Source organism: Vidua chalybeata, chromosome 16 (assembly GCF_026979565.1).
Source record: "Vidua chalybeata isolate OUT-0048 chromosome 16, bVidCha1 merged haplotype, whole genome shotgun sequence".
NCBI classification, from domain to species: Eukaryota; Metazoa; Chordata; class Aves; order Passeriformes; family Viduidae; genus Vidua; species Vidua chalybeata.
Window position 1 is genome coordinate 10,686,105 of NC_071545.1, and position 17,573 is coordinate 10,703,677.

At 44.6% G+C, this 17,573-nt stretch overlaps 1 protein-coding gene across 2 annotated transcripts in view; it reads right to left on the minus strand.

The window, feature by feature from the left end:
* The window catches only part of PDGFA (platelet derived growth factor subunit A), a 166,243-nt gene that overhangs the window by 112,784 nt on the left and 35,886 nt on the right, over positions 1–17,573 (minus strand). The gene's annotated exons all lie outside the window — the stretch shown is intronic.

The window sequence follows — 17,573 nt, forward strand, 5'->3', positions numbered from 1 at the left end:
TGATTTGCCTGTGATTCACTGCTGAAAACACCCTGAGTTTGCTCTGCAGTGGCTGATATGGGTCACTGACACCCCAAAGCTCACTGAGAGCATCCATGGAGAAAGGAACTTCCCAGCCTTCCTTAATGGCCCTCATGAAGATAAATGGCTTGGTGTGGCTTTCCTGGGTAGCTGCTGCCCTCCCCACCCACCTTCCCCAGAATCACTTGTTTATTTACATCCATTAAGGCCTCGGGTAAGAGGGAGATTTTACCTATAACTCTGTCCAAAGCCAATTAAAATCTCTCCATAATTCATCTACTTCAGCACTACTTTGATTGATCCCCAGGTTTCCTTCTGCTGAGTACCTGCCTTACTATAAGCCTTGCTTTAAAATGGTTCTCTCCAGACAGGTTCTGTAGGAGCTGTAATTTAATTTAGGTGATTCAGCCCTAGAAACATTTACCACCTATGTCCCATTCTTCCTCCACCAAACTGAGTTCTGCAGCTTCACAGGAATATCATTTAAATGACCATGTTTTCGTCCACCTGGAGAAGGAAAAGGGTGAGATCATGTAATATAATAAAGCCTGTAAAATTAAACCTAAACCACTGAGGAAGCAAAAGAAGCAGCTGCAGGTTCTAGGTTGCTAGATGTTGGGGTTTTTGTTTTGGGGTTTGGTTTTTTTTATTAGAACTCCATTGAACTTCTTGCTGTTCAGCATTGATTTAAAAATATGCTGTTCTTAAGTACAGGTTATGTATTTCACTCACTATGCATGGCATCTGAGAAAGACATAATGATATGTGCTTAAAGGAGTCAAAACAGTGAATCAAACATTGATACTGGAAGAATGACAGTTCTTTTTTCCACCTTTACTTTAAATTATTATTTTAAAGAAGAACACTGTGCAAATTGCAACAGCTTTAGCAAGATTCATCTACTGGGACAAAGTCTGTCTGCACTGTATTGTAAAGGATGTTTTCTAGGGCCGGGGGTAGACGGTCATTCTGTCTATAAGGCTGATAACAGTGATATTCCTACTGTGAAGAAAGTATTCAATTTTCATCATTTGCTTAAAAAAGTACCGTTTTGTTTTAACAAATGGGAACATAAATGAAGGATATTTCTGTGTGCTTCGCTTACATGAATATTTCCCAGTGTTTTTATATCTCGGTTCTCCAAGGAATAATGTTTTCAATTTCCTTCTGAAATGTAAAATAAGACCTCTGGGCTTAAGGACTCCATAAACGATAGTTCTTACTTGCTTTCTATTTAATTAGCATGAAACAGATCATGTAATCATTCAGGGATAAATCCTGACCTCTCTGGAGAGAGAGGAGGAAAAAGAATAAAGGAATTTTCTTCTTTTGTCAGTAGCAAACAAACAAATGCATAATGTACATGAGGGTGAACTGGCATTTACTGTTCTATTGAAAAGTCACACTGTAATCAGAGGGGCAGGCTGGCTGGTGACAGAACTGATCAGCAGCAGAAGAAAGCATTTAAAATGCTGCTCCACGTGCTTTATGCCATTGCAAATCACAGAATCATTAAATGGTTTGGGTTGGAAGGGACTTGAAAGATCATCTAGTTCAATCTTCCTGAAAGTAAACCAGTTCTCAACTGCTAAACCAGAGGCATTTCCTTTCCACTGTCTGCATTACCTGCATATTCCAGGTCAGCTTTTGGTTAAGAGAAGTCCACAGATGGTGAAGAACCATTACATAACTGTGTCCATAGGCAAGGCGAAACCTTGGCCCAGTGCTCTCAAAACTGCCACTATTTATTGACACTTCTCACATTTTTCCACTGAGAAACCTGCCTCTGGAAAAGCGAGCTGCAATGCTAGCACAGCCCATAATTGGTTAGAGACGCACAGCTGAGCCTTCGAGCTCGCAGGCTCTGGAGACCAGAGCACAGGGACTAAACCCAGGACCATTTTCCATGAGCAATTCTCACAGCCCAAAGCCACGTCCCCTCCTTTCCCAAGGAGACAAAAAATTTGATGGCAACAAGAGGCTTTCTTCACAGCCTGAGTTAGCCCTGAGCAGGTGGGGCTGGAAAGCAGCTTTGAGGTGCTGTTGTGAGTGGAAGGGAATACTTTAAATCCCATTATTACCCTGCCTGGGTATCTTTTGCTTTAACACTGGGCAGCCAGAGCTCTCTGGATACAGAACAGGTTTAGCACTGACCACAAATAGGAGGCTGCTCCTCAGTCCCTGCCTTTGCAAGAGCTGCATACTGTTTTTGGCCCGGGGATTTTGGATGTTATAACCCTGACCTGCTGTTCTCCTGACTCCAGATAGCTGTTTGTGCCTGTGAAGTGCAAGGCAGGTACAGAGCCAGCCCCGTCTGCTAGCAGGCTGCATTTATTTCTCCCTGGAAAGGCTTCCACAGACTATAGATGCAGCAATAAACATCTGAAATGCCAGAAGAGATGGTCTACTAAATGCATGAGGCTAAGGACATAAATGAGTGGAACAAGCAGGTACTGGAGAAGCAAATTAGACACTTGGCTTCCTGTAGCTAATTTAAATGGGAAATGGGAGTTGTTCCAGGTATTCAGTAAACAGGCTTGCAAATTAGCTTCCCACAGTTTCCTTATGCTGCTGTACGTGTATTAAAAAACACGTACTGTGGTTCATTGCTTTAACTCAGTTTGTTTTCCAAATCAGTGCATTTTCCCATTATTTTTGATTTTTTAGCATTAATGTTTTCATACCTGGTTTTGAGTAAATAGAGTAGGAGATAACTGTAAGTAAGCACTGGGCTGTTAATAACCAGGTAGCCAGATTCCTTATTTGTGAAATGTTCCTTGAGCCTGGTGTTACCAGGGGATACAAAACTGCTTTTCAGTAGCTGATATCTCCCTGTATGAGAGAGAGAGGCTCAGAACAGCTTCATATCTTCATCCCTTTTTCAATTCCATATGAGTTAACTGGAGTCCAGTTCAGGCTGCAGAGGAGAAACACAGAGGAAAGGAATCTGCTTCCCAGAACCAAATCAGCTTCTGTTCATGGGAGGAAATGGGTCTGGAAGGACACCTATTATTTAAAAAGGGAAAAAATGCTTTAAACCAACCAGTTCCTTTAGACTCCAATGTTAGCTCCAGATCAGCTTCAAACCTTACCCCAAGATTAATCTATATGACAACAGATCTAACTGCCTGTACTTGCCCTCAAAATATCCCTTCTCTGGCTAAAGGCAGCAGTGAAGATGGTGTTACTGAGCTCATGACAGTCTCTGGCGAGTACATACACGTCCCCTAAGCTTTTACAAACAATCCTTTCCTGCTCCCTACCTATACACGGGATGGAACACAAGAGTAGGGGAGCCCCTTCCTTTCAAACTGGTCAGAGACCATTATGTTTTAGGAATATAATGACAAACTTCTGATTCCTGGCTGTTGAATCATCAGCAAAGGGGCCTACAAAGCTCAGAGCAGAGCACAAGGACACCAAAACTACCCACAAACCATTTTCACTGGGAATATTCAGTTTGCTACATTGTCCATTTCATTTGAATGCTAAAGGCAAAAGAGAAATCAGCATTTCCACTTCTGCTCATTCCTTATATGGTGAAATGTTAGATAACTTGTGTTATTTATAACTTGCACATTTGGTATTTTTTTCATAAAGGGGGGAGGAGGAGGACATAGTGGGCAAGAAGACTCTGGATCTTTTCCTGTCTGACTGAAGAGTTAAGAATTAAACTGTGTCATAAGAGCAGTCAACTTTATGCCTGTGCCTTGTAGAGAGAGAAATTTTGACCTGGACAATCACAACTGATGTATTTTATGATTTTAAAGAAGGATCTACACACATATCACATACAGCATAGTAAAAAGTGATGAACATCAATCCTAAAGCTTTGAGCTGCAAGGGAGACTTTACATGTTTGTATTTCAAAACCTCTATACTTCCCAACTCTGTAGCACTTATAATAAAACTCTGGGAATAAGGTTTTGGACTTTCAGAGATAGAGGTCTCATATAAGCTCCTGGCCTTCCTCCTGCCACAGCTGAGTTGCACTTTCAGTCGTGATGAGCTGCCCAACACAGCTGTGCCACTGCTCATTCCCAGGTAAAGTGCTCTCCATCCCTTTTGTCATCCATCCAGCTGTGTTGTCTCATCTGGTCGTTTTATCTTTCAGCAGTGTCATTGCTCTGAAGGTAAATCCTGCCAAACCTCACTAAAATGACTGATCTCCCTCCATGGTGCTCACGCCATGTGTAGTGTGGAGCCTCCCCGTTCCCTGGCCCAGGTTTCACAGACATCACCAACCCCTCTCCCACATCCCAGGAGATTTATTTTAGATGTGAAGGAAAGGTCACACCATTACCCTGCCACTTACCCGTGATCAGCATGTAGTGACATTTCTGTGCCATATTCATGAACCAGACTTCTTTTCAAAACTGTCAAACAGGCAATTTTATTTCACAGAAATCACTTTTGGACAAATGACCTTTACCTGAATGTGTGTGGCAGCTCTGTCAGGCATTCTGCAGGGCTACAGCACAGGACTCTGAAGCACATAATGCTGCCCTGTGTTATCTTCCCAAAATGTCAGTTATTTTCTGCCTAGTGGCATTTAACTTGGAGGAAACCTCTTTGCATGCAGCAGTCTTTGTCCTTACTCTTCACTCAGCAATAGCAATGATATAAAGAAGATCACAGGTTATTTTCAAACTAAGCCTAAAGCAAAGGTAAGAAGGGCATGACATATGTGAATTAAAAGGCAGCCTTTAGCTGTGGTTAAAGATTACTTGCAGATGCTGACTTACTGATTTTTTTTTGGTTTTTTTTGCCTGCCTCTCAAAATATTGTTTTCAATGTCCTCATTGTCTTATTAGCCTTCCCTTCCCCCTGGATCCAGCGACATGCAAAAGGAATGACGGTAGATGTTACTTTTTCCTGCTCCGTGGCAGAGAGGAGTGTAGGGTTTCAGAGATTGTAAACTATTTCTTCTGCACTGAGAGATTGACTGCATGGGTAGAGCCCATTAAATATAGCCATGCTGACAGTGTTGCTTCAGAGAGTTCTGTGGGAAAAAATCTGTCTGCACTATGTTGGTACCTCCAGCCAGGCAGAGAGCTGTCTTGATAACTCATTCAGACAATGAATAAAATGTGGAATGAATTCCATGCAGGATCAGCACTCTGCTGATGTGAGAACCGGTTGCAAAACGTACGACAGGATCCTCCTGTGGCTGTTGTTTTAAGCTTGGCAAATACCGTGGATTGTATATGCTAAAGTCAGGATATTATTAAAATAAACCTCTCAAAACTCCAGAGGGTTGAGATATGATGTGGCTTCCTTTGAGCTCAGGTCCTCTTATCACCCAGATATGTTGTGTGTGAGTGCAATTTATATGAAGTTCTTTAATTCCAGGACAGCCTGTTATTTCTGCCATGTCCAGGAAAATCAGGGAAGGTATGTAGCAGTAATAAATCAATTATTTCTTGCAAATTAGACCAAGATAGCATTGCCTAACAGCAGTCTTCCAGATGGTTGGGATGAAAGGTGGACTGGGCTGGAGGGGAAGGGAGGATTTCTAGATAACCAGAATAAATGGGATACACTTTAGCAGTAGAACTGGAAAGATCCAGAGGAATGACACCTGTGTATGAGGCAAGAGATATCTGGCAGCTCGGGTTATGTCACTGGGTCGGCAGAGCAGGCTGAAACAAAGACTTTTTCTTGACATCATCAAGGAGGCAAAGCCTTTTTGGTGTTGAATTAGGAGTAACCATGGGGAAAAGAAATGACAGATTTAAATAAATGTGGCATGTTTGTACTCACCCAGTAACCTTCAAGTGACACAAGACACCTTCCAGTTCTCTCAGGAGAGATCAGTCCAATACTCTTCAGATTGGGATATTGAAAATAATAGTAATTACAATTTAAAAAATCAAAGAAGTTTTGATCCTGCAAGTCTTTTATCACACCTAACTGCCAGAAGCTGTAAAGTGGTCAACTGAGCAAAGAACATAATCCAAGAAACTTGATGTTAATTAGCTAGAAATTACCACTTACTCATTAATATGCATATCTTGAGATAATAAAATATAACATTTAGTACTATTAATACATTAACATTAATTATTTTAATATTCATCTGTTCCTAATAAGAGGTGAAACCCTGAGTGCTATTGAAGAATATCTACATATTGGTTCCTAAGAGGCAGCAGAGTTTGCTGAACAATCTTGATTGTCAGCAAAATGGGTGATTCCATGAGTCCTTCAAGGAGACAGAGGTTCAAACCCCAAAAATGTCCCTGACTGCCCAGTAGGAATGGCCAAGTGGGAGCCCAAGTAACTGAATCCAGCCTGTGAGGCTGCTCCCTGTGGCCTTGTGACAAGCCAGACCAAACAGATTAAAAGCATTTTTGCAGGTATTTGTCAGTGAGGACCCAGAGGGTCTGGTGAGGCACTGCCCAGATGCTGGGCCCACCTCTGAACATCTGGCTGGGAATAAGAGTGGCTCTGGAGTGTAAGAAAACTGATGGTGATAAACCAAGTAATCCCTGCTAAGTCTGTGTAACAGACCGACGTGTCTCTCCCTGCTAACTCTGAGAGGGAATTAGTCACTCAGAGGATTTGGGATGAACCTAAAGGAACAGCTTTGCACTTTGTGGGAAGCAAGAAACACTCAACATCATTTTGTGCCTACGCCTAAAATACTGGTGAAGAAGTACATGTTTTACCAGAGGCGTTTTTCCCAGTGTCTCTCAAATTGCTGCCACTTTCACAGCACTCCTAAGGCAATTCCTCAGCATAATTCTTTCCCCCATGGCTGAGTTTGCTCAGGTCTAATTGCACTTGGGCAGCTGATGAGAGCACGTGGTGCAAAGGCTGTGTAGCTCACACGCTGAAAGGACAGGGCAAAGAGAGACCTAAGTCCCTCCTACCCCATGCAGATTCTGGGCTGAACTTGAACCTATGGCAACATGGAATAGCCCCATGTTCTGCTCCAAATTAGTTACAGACTCCTCACAGCTGCCTCTGTGACAATGTGAAGATGAAAATCATCTCAAGGCTCTCACCAAGCACTGGGTCTCACTCTGCGTTTTGCATCAGTCCCACTGTCTTCATCAAAATTACTATTTTTCTCTTTTCAAAGACAGAAAACATCCACATCTGCTATATTTGAGTGCTGGACATCTGAAAAAAGAATCACCCATGAAAACAGCCTGAATGGACCTGCTGAATGGCAAACCACTGCCAACGAGTCTCAGTGATTTTTCTAGCAGAGGTGGTTTTGCTGGTTTTGCCTCTGAGAAAAGTAGGAAAGGATGGGGGAAGAGCTGGTTTCTTTTCTCATGCATGCACCCATCATCAACAGCTTTGCTAAGGCAGGAAAATGTTTTCTGGGTTGTTTTTCTTGTTCTTAAAACTTGTAAATTCAACAGAAGTATTTTGGCTGTTATTGCTGTTATTGTGAGGTAATAAATACAGAACCTCAGAGTACAGAAATTCCAGGGACAGAAGTATTTAACCCAGACACAGTGAAACAGAAATATGAGTCTCTTTGAGAATGAGGCAAGGGAAAACCAAAAAGCAAAGGAAGAGGATGAGGGTTTGTTCCAAGGTCTTCTTTGTAAGTGAAGAGGGTGGGTGGTTCGAGATAAAATCAGGAATTTGACTTCTCAGGACAGATGGATTTGAAAAAGGAAAAAAAAAAAACATCTACAGGCCAAACTAAAAATGGTTATCATGGTGAAGTTATGGGCTGTTTCAGGCTGCCAAGACAAATAGCTTGCATCCCAAAGCAGTAAAGGTTACATGCATGGAAAATGGAGCTATCCCCGAGGACTAACTAATATACTACAATTATTATTGTAATTTTATCAAAGAGTTTTGAGAAAACCAGGGCATGCTGAGCTACCTAGTCTGACTGCATCTGCAAGAGTCTTAACAAGAGATGTTCCAGCCTAAAATGTTTTCATTTTCTGAGCTTCATATTCTAGCTAATATCAGCTAATGCTGTTTGAGACATGAAGGCAGTGTCACCTCAGCAATTAACCGGAGCTGTTTGAGGTTACTGATGCACTGAAAATGCTTTGGATTTCAGTAAGTTTGAAGTTATTTCCTAATAGGCCTCATGCCACTGCTGTAGTAGATACACCCGAGTAAAATCTAATCACGTATGGAATTTCAGCTAAGTGCAGGTATTGCAGAGGGAAAAAGTATCCACACTTCTGACAAGGTTGTATCAATCTCCACTTATCTGCTGTTTTAGTAAAACTGCCAAGGTATGCTGAAAGACACTGTGTCCAGCCTGGCACTTACTCTGATGCACTGATAATATACATTATTATGTAATTATTATAGATTTATGCTTCTTATTATATAAGAATATTGCTTCTTTTTGGAGCAACCTTCATGGTTGGAAGACAGTGTAAATTCCCCCATGTCCCATATTTCTCCAATAAGTGTAGCTAATGGTTAGAGGAAAGGACAGGACACTGGGATCTCCCAGGCTTCTTTCCCAGCTGTGCAAACTATGAGGGTCAGCTTCTTTTCCACACAAATCAATGAAACTCTGCACTGAACTTTCCTGGGAACACGATAAAATCCTTAATCTCCTGCTGCCTTCCTTCCCTATCCTGCAAGATATCAAGCACACCAGCCCAGCGAAGCCCTTCAGCAAATGCCTGGAGCTCTGTAGCCAAATCCAGTGCTTGTGGTGAGCAGAGCTTGGGGTGTGCTGCTGCTTCCAGAGCCAGGAATGAGTGGGGGGCGACTCCATCCATCTATCCTCCAAAGCATGTTTCAAACATTAAGTAACAGGATTCCTGGAGACTGGGCACAGGATGCAACAGAGGGAGATTATCATTTTTATCCCTATTCTTAATAGCTATTAATGGAAATGGGTGATAAAGTATCTCTAGCTACACATATACAACATCTCTCTCATCCTGTCAAGGTAGAGCATTACCCTGTAAAAAAACTGGGGTTCAGGTTGGGGAAGGGGCAAAAGAAAAAGCTGTTTATAACACGTTAAGCACAATTTGGAAGGTTGTACTCTAATTCTCCCTGGGAAGCCAGAACCTGCCTACAGGGTGTGTTGAGTTAGTTCCTCATTCCTTCTTTGCTTTATTTTTTTTTTTTTTTAACTTCTTTTGAAATCGCGGTGTGTGGAGCATACCTTGCCCCGGGGGAAGGTATTGCTGAGCCATTACTCACACTATAAAAGGGTGCTAGCTCTCACTCCTCCCTTTCTTTGAGGCCCCGTTTGGAGGTGAGGAAAGGGCTGACTGGCCAAACCACCAGAGCCCAGGGTTAACCAGCCCTGGGGCACAGAGCAGGGGGGCTTTGGGGTGCTCAGCCACGGTGCCTGGCTCTGCGGAGCTCCAGCCTGGGGTCATGGTAGGCTTCAGGAGCACAGCCTGGAGGTCTGGTGTATCTCCTGGAGCTGCTCCTGAAGCTGGGATTGGCTTAACAGCTTTCTTTGGGGGGAATAGCTCCCTATGAAAGACTAGTTTCTGTCTTCTGAATGAGTGGAGGTTAGAAGGGAATGAACAAAAGGGGTGTGCTCTGAAATTTAAAGGTAAAATCCCTCACTCCCAGTTCCAGTGGACTCTGCTCCTTCTCTGTTTGCTTTTCCCTCGGCATGAGCCGGCGGTTGGCCCCAGCTGAGGCTGATGTGGGGTCACGTCGATGCCCAAGTCCTGGCAAGGCTCTGGAGCTTTCCCCTTCCCCTCAGCACAGCACATAGCCAGGGCTCCTCACAGGTGTCAGAAAAAAGGAGAAATTTTTCATGGTTTATAAACTTCTCTGACTTCATAGACCCCCATGAACCTGCAGCCTTGCAGCTCCCTAACGCACCGCAACCCAAGCTACGTGAATGAGGAGAAAATCATCAATGTAGTTAGCAATGTACCATAAAATCCACTGATTGAATTACTGGATAAATATTTGAGTGGATCTAGCTGACAGGTATGTCATGCATGCAGCCTTAAAATAGGAAGGCAAAGGGAAATGAGGGAGAAATGAGCCAAGGAACAGGACCAGGAATGTGATTTCTGGTAACACGGCTCATGTTCACCAGTGCCTTTTTGGCAATATCGAGGATGTGTGTGGTGAAACTGAGAGCAAGGCACCACGCTAAAATAAACTGAGAGAATTTGCAGCCATGAAGAAACAGAGCATTAAGCAGCAGTTCTCAGGAATAGGGCTGGTGATCGAGTTTATGAGGATTTACATCAGCTGAACCTGGCAGGTAGTTTTTAACATGTTTGCAAGAAACAGAGGTAGGTGTTTCCAGCAAAATCTTGGGAAGGTGGGGCGAATGTGGGTTCACTGGAGAGGCATGATGCTCTCACCAGCCTCTGATGGTGCTGGGCTGTGCCTCCACACTGGCTCCTCCACCTGCCATCTCCACCAGGGGCTGGCTGCTCCTTCTGCAGTCCAAGGATCTTGTGTTTAATTTAAAAAGATGAAAGGAAGAGTTTGTCCTGTTGCACAAAGGCATCAGGGCAGTGTGTGGCAGCCAGCAGGGCTCTGCTGATGAGCTGTCGAGACACGCACAGCACAACTCCGGGCAGCAGCATCAGAACAGGATTAGGCATCACCACATCCATCAGGTCAAGCCTGGGAAGGTCTCTAAGGACATATTTGTGCCATTCCAAGTAAACAGTCTGCACAGGAATTACTTTAAAACACATCTAATTCATTTTTGACCGATTTTGCAAATGTTTCCCCTTTCCTCAATGCGGCATTGACTGGCCCTGCAATCCATTTGGCAGTGGCCCGGGTGGTGTGTGCAGTCACTCTGCTCCTTGATGTTACCTCATCAAAGAGCAGCTGAAAATGATATTTCCAGCCAGACGGTTCTTGAGAGTGGCCGGTGAACTCACTCTGCCCTGTGCCCTCCAACTGGAGATTAGAGAGGCTTCCTGTATGCCAATTCAGTGATAAATTTAGGATTGCGACATGCTGACCAAAAAAAAAAAAAAAAAGAAAAAAAGCCACCAGTAAAATCATGACAGGCTATTTTTGGTTTCAAAAGAAACTCCTCTCGCTGGGTCTTTTTGAGCCCTCACCTCCACGTACAGCTGCAGAGGAGAAGGAAAACAGGATGCAGGGTTGCAGAGCTGGAGGAATGGAGCATAAATCAAAGGAGACAAGCTGGCCCCTGTGTGGTGCCTGGGTTGGACCCCAACCTTTGGGCAAGGTGAGCATTTGTCGCTTGCTGGGGACTCTCCCAGGAACAGCTTTGCCCAGCTGCCTGAACGTTTATACTGGGCCATAGCCCCGTCTCACTTTTTCCTCCCACTGTGTCACCTCCTTCCCCTGTGCTGACAAGTGATTTAGACAGCCTGCCCTGCTGGCCCTGCATTTGAAATGTAAATCAAACATGGGACATAAAGCTGGGTTTCAAAGTTGACTATTAACTAGGGCGGAAGGGGTGGCGTAGCAAAAACAAACAGTTCCAAGTTCAAGTCTAAACCATGAGAGCAGGCTGAAAACCCTTCCTGCTCTCCCATCGCCAGCCAGCACGAGGGTGAACGCTCTCCCGGGGGCAGAACGTGCCTAGGGGCTGCCTGAGTTCCTATCCCAGGTGCCTAGGCTCCAAATCATGTCTGACAAGTGACTTCAAAGGGAGGAGGGTGCTGGGATGCTGTGGTTGGCATTGCGCATCAATACGCAGTGGTTTTAGTCACAGAATCACAGAATGGTTTGGGTCAAAAGGAACCTTTAAATGTTGCCTAGTCCAGGGCTCCTTGCAGATCCTGATGTCCTGAAAGCTTTTGACATTGAGCTCTGCAGTGGGCTGGTCCAATAGCTCACTCCCCAGAACACTTCACCAGGTCCTGCCTTGGAAAAGCTGGTGTTTGAAAGCAGCATCTCCTCAGCTTCCAGGAGATGGAATTAATTCCAGAAGAATTAATGTCCAGCTGTACCTCACAACATGTGGGGATCCCCTGAACCTGAAGGCACCTCTGCTGTCCTAGTGCTTTCAAAACTAGTGGGAGTTTTGCCCCAGAACTACTGGAGGCCCAAAGCAAATCAGTGTGAATGTGGTTTTTAGCAAGCAGAATGTACTTTTACCATTACAGAATGTAGTTTAATATTTATTTACCTGTCACCTCAAATAATTCTAGTGGGTGGGACCAGCAGCAGCACTTATTTTCTCTGAAATTATTTCTACTATGACTTAGAAATTTGTCTCTGATAATTCTATAGTGTCAGCATTAAGGTCTAACTTGGAACTCAGAGACATGAGTGACTGATAATACAGAGAGGTGTGAAGCAGTGCTGCTAAGTACACCCATCCTGGTACATACAACCACCCTGGTACACATTCCCTGGGCTTGGCTTGGTCAGCATCAAATCCTGCCTGGATAGGAAGTGAGATTTCTTTGCTCTCAAGGGCAATCTAGCAAGAAAGAAATCCTCACCTTTTTCTGAATTCCTTAAGGCAGTATTTTTAGTGCAAATTTTCCACCATTGAGAGATGGTGAGAAGAGCAGCTGTGAAAAGTGCTGATCTCCAGCGAGCAGTGATGGTCCCAGTGTTGCTGAGCACCAAGCTGGCTGAGCAGGGGACAGATCCAGCCTTCAAACACCCTGCTCTGATGGATGCGTCACGGCCCCTGGTAGACAGGATGGTGTCCTGGATGCCAGGGAGCACCTCTGACTGTCAGCCATTGTATCTTTCTGCCCCTCAGTGATCCTGTTTGTAGTGTGATGACACTTAACTGCTGTTGAAGACTCATTCTGGGGAGGGAAGCAGTGCTGTGGCAATGCCAAGTGACATTTCTGTCCCCAAGGCTGTGCTGGCACCTCTGTGTGCACAGGAGGCTGTTCCACCCCGGGGAGCAGCTCCACCCCAGTGGTCTCTGAAGGCAGAGAGCATCAAGGGCAGTTTCACACGAGCTGCTAACCAACATCCCTGTTAGTAACATTGCTTTGTTGATAGTTTGGACTGTTCTCAAACAGGCTTTGTCATCTCCTCCAATATGGGAAAGCACTGTCTGAAGCCATATAGGATTATACCTGTCCTAGTCTTCCTGTAAATAATGTGTCACTGCAGTGAAGGGAACTGCTCTGCTCCTCCTTAGGCAGCATTGCAGAGCACATTGAAGCCAATTTACCAGAGCAGCAGTGAGGATATCATCTCACCATCTCTATTGCCATTAAACAACTGGATCTAACTCTCTTTTATTTTTAGGCTAACCATGCTGAGCTTTCAAATTGCCTTGATGATAATGTAGCTTTTAACTGATTTGTCGTGGCTGGTTATTTTGCACATGAAAGTTGCTACTAGCTGATTAGGAAGGGAAAAAAAAAATCCACCATTGCTTCTTCTATTGCTCAGGAAATTGCAATCCCCAATCTGCAGCTTGAAAAGCATGTTGCCATGGAAATGATGCTTATGCTGTCGTAAATAAAAGTATTCCAGGGTCACCAGGGTCTGCAGCATAAACAGGGGCACAAACACTGCCTGGAAAAGTGCCAGAGTGGTTTGAACATATAGGAAGATAATTTTAATGGTATTTTGCTTTCACTGTTATCATTCAGAAGGACTGATGAAGGTTAACACATAGCTATGACCTTGGCACAAATGTGAAGCAGAAAAAGTCTTGGCTCCTGGTATTAATAAGAATAGAGAAAACCATATCACAGATCTCCTGACCAGTGTTTCCCAGCTGAGTCAGAGCAGTGTCCTTTTCCCACTGCATCTCTCACACATTTAGCAGTGAAATCTCATTGTATGTTCACTCCAGGGCAGTTTTATTGGATTCATCAGCACAGCACACGAGAGCTCAGGAAAACCACTTGATCCTGTGAAATGCTGTGTCATGGACTACCTGCTGATGCAGTGAATATTCCCTGATTCTCTGGCTACAGAGAATTCTCTATTCCCCCCTACATCCCAGGAAAACATGGGAAATTGGTCTTTTCCTTGGAGGGGAAACATTTTGAACAAGATCCCAGCTGAGGGAAGGAGCCCATGTGCCTTTCACTGCTCCTGCGCGAGGGCAGTGGGAAACAGCTCCCTGCAGGACCAAGAGCCAGCATGGACACAGTTCCAAAGGAGAAACCCAGAGGCCAGCAACACAGAGGGTTTGGGATGTGTTGGTTCTTGTGAGTGTTCATGAGGAAAGCAGGCAGTTACTGTTTCTGGTGGGTTCTTAACTGTTCAATGGACTGCTCAATGGCATTAAATGGGCCATACCCTGAAGCTGCCTTGGGCAGTATCAGATCAAGGATACACGCTTTTCTCTCTGTGTTTTTAATACCCACACAAGCATTTTGAGCACAGGCAGTCACTTTAAATAAAACTACAAGAGATTGCAAATGCCACAGCTTGCTTATTTACCTACTGTCTCTTAGGCTGCCCAAAATGTGGAAATAATGTTTCCAGAGATGCTCAAATTCATGTGCCTGTTGAGAATCCTGGCTTCTGTCCTGGATGATATTGCATATTCAAGGGATGATTCACTCACTCCTGAGAGGGAGGAAGGACTGTACCAGCTGTACCACCTCTCCGTGGCTGACTGACAGCCTGGTGATGTTTCCACAAGGAAGCCTCATGCCTCCAGGTTAAGCCAGCAATTATGGAACAAACAAAAGAGAAGTGAAATGGAGAGATGAATCACTGAGAGACCAAACAAAAGAGAACTGGAAAGGTGATGCCAAAGCCAGAATCACAAAACAAAAACAAAATCTTCATTTGTCTCAGCCCAAAATGTCTAGAGTGGATTCTGCATTTCTTTTTTGTGCGAATCAACAATGTACTTTGCCATCTGCAAGGGAGGATTTGGGAAGGACCAGCTAAGTTTTTAGGGCTTTCTCACCTCACTCCTGTGACAGGCTGGTAAAACCTACAACCAGCAGCCCTCTGCTAAAACCAAGCAAGACCCAACCCTAACACTCTTGACTGCTCCATAAACTGACTCAAAAGTCCAAGAAATAAGTTTTCCCCTTTTGTACTCCAGTTCTTAAAAAAGCTTTCATCCATGTTGGGACAGGAACTGTGTGGGATATGGGGCTGATACCATGTGCATTACACACCTCACCATGGACTTATCACAGAGGGGCTGGCCAGGGCTTTGAAGGCAGCTGACAGCTCCCAGCTGGCCAGGAACTCACTCGCGTGGCCTCTGCAGCTTCCTAATGGGAACAGGGTGGAAAACCTGGGCTCAAAGGTTGCCCAGAATGACTAAGAGAGGAAAAATCCCTCCTGCCACTCCTGTGCTAATCAGAGGGGTGTGGAGAAGAAGTTTCAATTCCTCACTGCCAAAGAGGAAAAGATAAATATATATGTATATATATAGAAATTACACAGCCAATTCCTGTATTAAGGAAGAAGCCTTCATGCCATTAAAATCAGCCTTGAAATAATCTTGCTGGTGGTGTAGGGAAGATGAGCCAGAAAGCCCAAGCTCCCTTGAAATGTCTTTCAAGCACATCTAATCTGTTTACTCCCAGGTTTTACTGCTGGCGGTACCTGGGACTTCGCCTCTGAGATTTCCTACAGTTTGTGATCCCAGCAGGTCAAAGTTCCCAAAGGTGGGGAGAAGAGGCAATCCCTTCCCTGCCTGTAGGAAAGGTATGTGCCTTGGGGCTACTAATTTAGAACCAATGAATCAGGAATAAGTCACATAAAAACCGTCCAGCACTGGTGTTTACAGAGCACCTCCTCAGAGCAGTCAAAGGTGTGTGTCAACAGGGAAAGTGCCGTGTAGTTTGCGTGGCTCAGCGTATTTAAACAGCTTTTGCAGAGATGTGAACATGTTGCCAGGGAAGCAGGAGCCTGCACAGATAGAGGTGCCCTCCTGCTCTGTACAACGGGAAAATGGAGCTGCCCCTGCACTCCCCGCTTTTTGTTTCCATCTTTGCAGCTTAAAAAATAGGCAGAAAAGGCAGTTCTTCCAGAGGCTGATTAATGGCCTTTCTGCACAAACTGCATTTTGCACATATTTAAAAATCTTGAGCTAGATAACTCTTTGACCTAAAATATAATAGGTTCCTTTTTTTTTTTTTTTTCCTAATTGTGTCCGACATTTGTACATTTTCATCCCTTATTTTTGAAGCAAGTCCTTTCTAACGTGAAGAACAAAGTGGCCAGGCTGTGACTCTGCCTGGGTGTGCAACCCTGCACCTGTGTGGCTGGTGGCTGCTCTGAGACATCACTAGTGCAGCTCTGGGGCTCACCAACACATCTCAGGCCACCAGGAGAGACATCCCAGTCTGGCACCAAGAGGCCCAGGAAATGTGCCCAGCACAGCTCCCATTCCCATGGGGTGTGCTCCCTGGGGTGATCAATGTCATGCCCTGCCTGTGAACCATTCCCCAGATTTTCTCTTCCCCAGAGCTCTGTGTGTGTGTGGTGTGAGACCAGGTTATATTAAGCCCATCGCTGAAAGGACCAGGGACGATGGCTCCCATGGGCACATAGCAACTATGCTACAGAAAAAGTGAAAAATTCAGGGAACAAGTGGCACTGTAATCCATCTTACCTACCCGGAATAGATGTATCCATGTACTGATCTCTATAAACACACCCTTTTCTCCATATGGGTGGGTATATATTTATATGCACCAGCCTCAAAATACCAGTAAGTTTTTATTAGCCCCATTTGCAGATGGGGTGATGATGACAGACAAAGTGCTTTGATCCCTCCACACTGCTCCTCCTTGGGAGGGGAGAGCTGGAGTCTTCTCTCCCCAGAAGAGGTAAGAGAGGGAGGTGAGTTCTCCCAAACCCCCAAGGAGCTCCTTGGTGTGGAGATCTTGCTCAGCTCTTACTTGGAATCATGCTGGCAAATAAACATGAAAGTGAAATCAGCATTGTGAGATAGTTATGCAAGAGCGGGCGGATCCCAGGACTCAGCCATTGTTCCAAAAGTTTAATTAACATTATGAAAGCTGATTAAAGGAAAATCTTTAACCTCCAGGGAAATCCCATTTTCCCTCACTTCCCATACTGCTGTAATTTTCACAATGTAAGAAGGAAAGTGTTATTTCAAGGCATGATTCATATCAGCTACAACCTGATCTTTGCCACAGTCATGTCCTGCATCTTAAATAATCGCCAGCAGTGACACCAGACGGGGACACTTCTGAGACAGCATTTTTCCCCCTCTATCCCATGACCTGAATTGCCATTATAATTTCTAGACTTTGTGTCATCCTGGCATGATGACAAGTGTTCACCCACGCTCCATAACTAAAAGTTGGTTTCACAAGGACAGTGATACCTACCCAGACACAGCATCTCAGATACAAAGTGCGAGTGACACGCCACAGTCCGGCGTGGTAACAGCAGGGGCTGTTTGCTCTGGTCACCACAGCAAATTCCTTTGAAGGCAGGAGTGTGGAGCACCATCTCCAGTGACTCCCACCTAACCTTGAGCTAACCACTTACCCTTTCTGCTCTTTTGGAACTGGGGGCAAAGGCAGTGTTACCTCTCAGGGCACTGCAAACTCATGAATATAACCAGGCACTGGAGATGTTTAGGTGGAAATTGATGTTGTAAATTATGTTAGTGGAGAGATTTGCTTTCAGCTGCAGTGGGTCTGTGAGCAAGCACAGCCCCCCGGTATTCAGCTGTGTATGGGTGGCACATTGCCTCT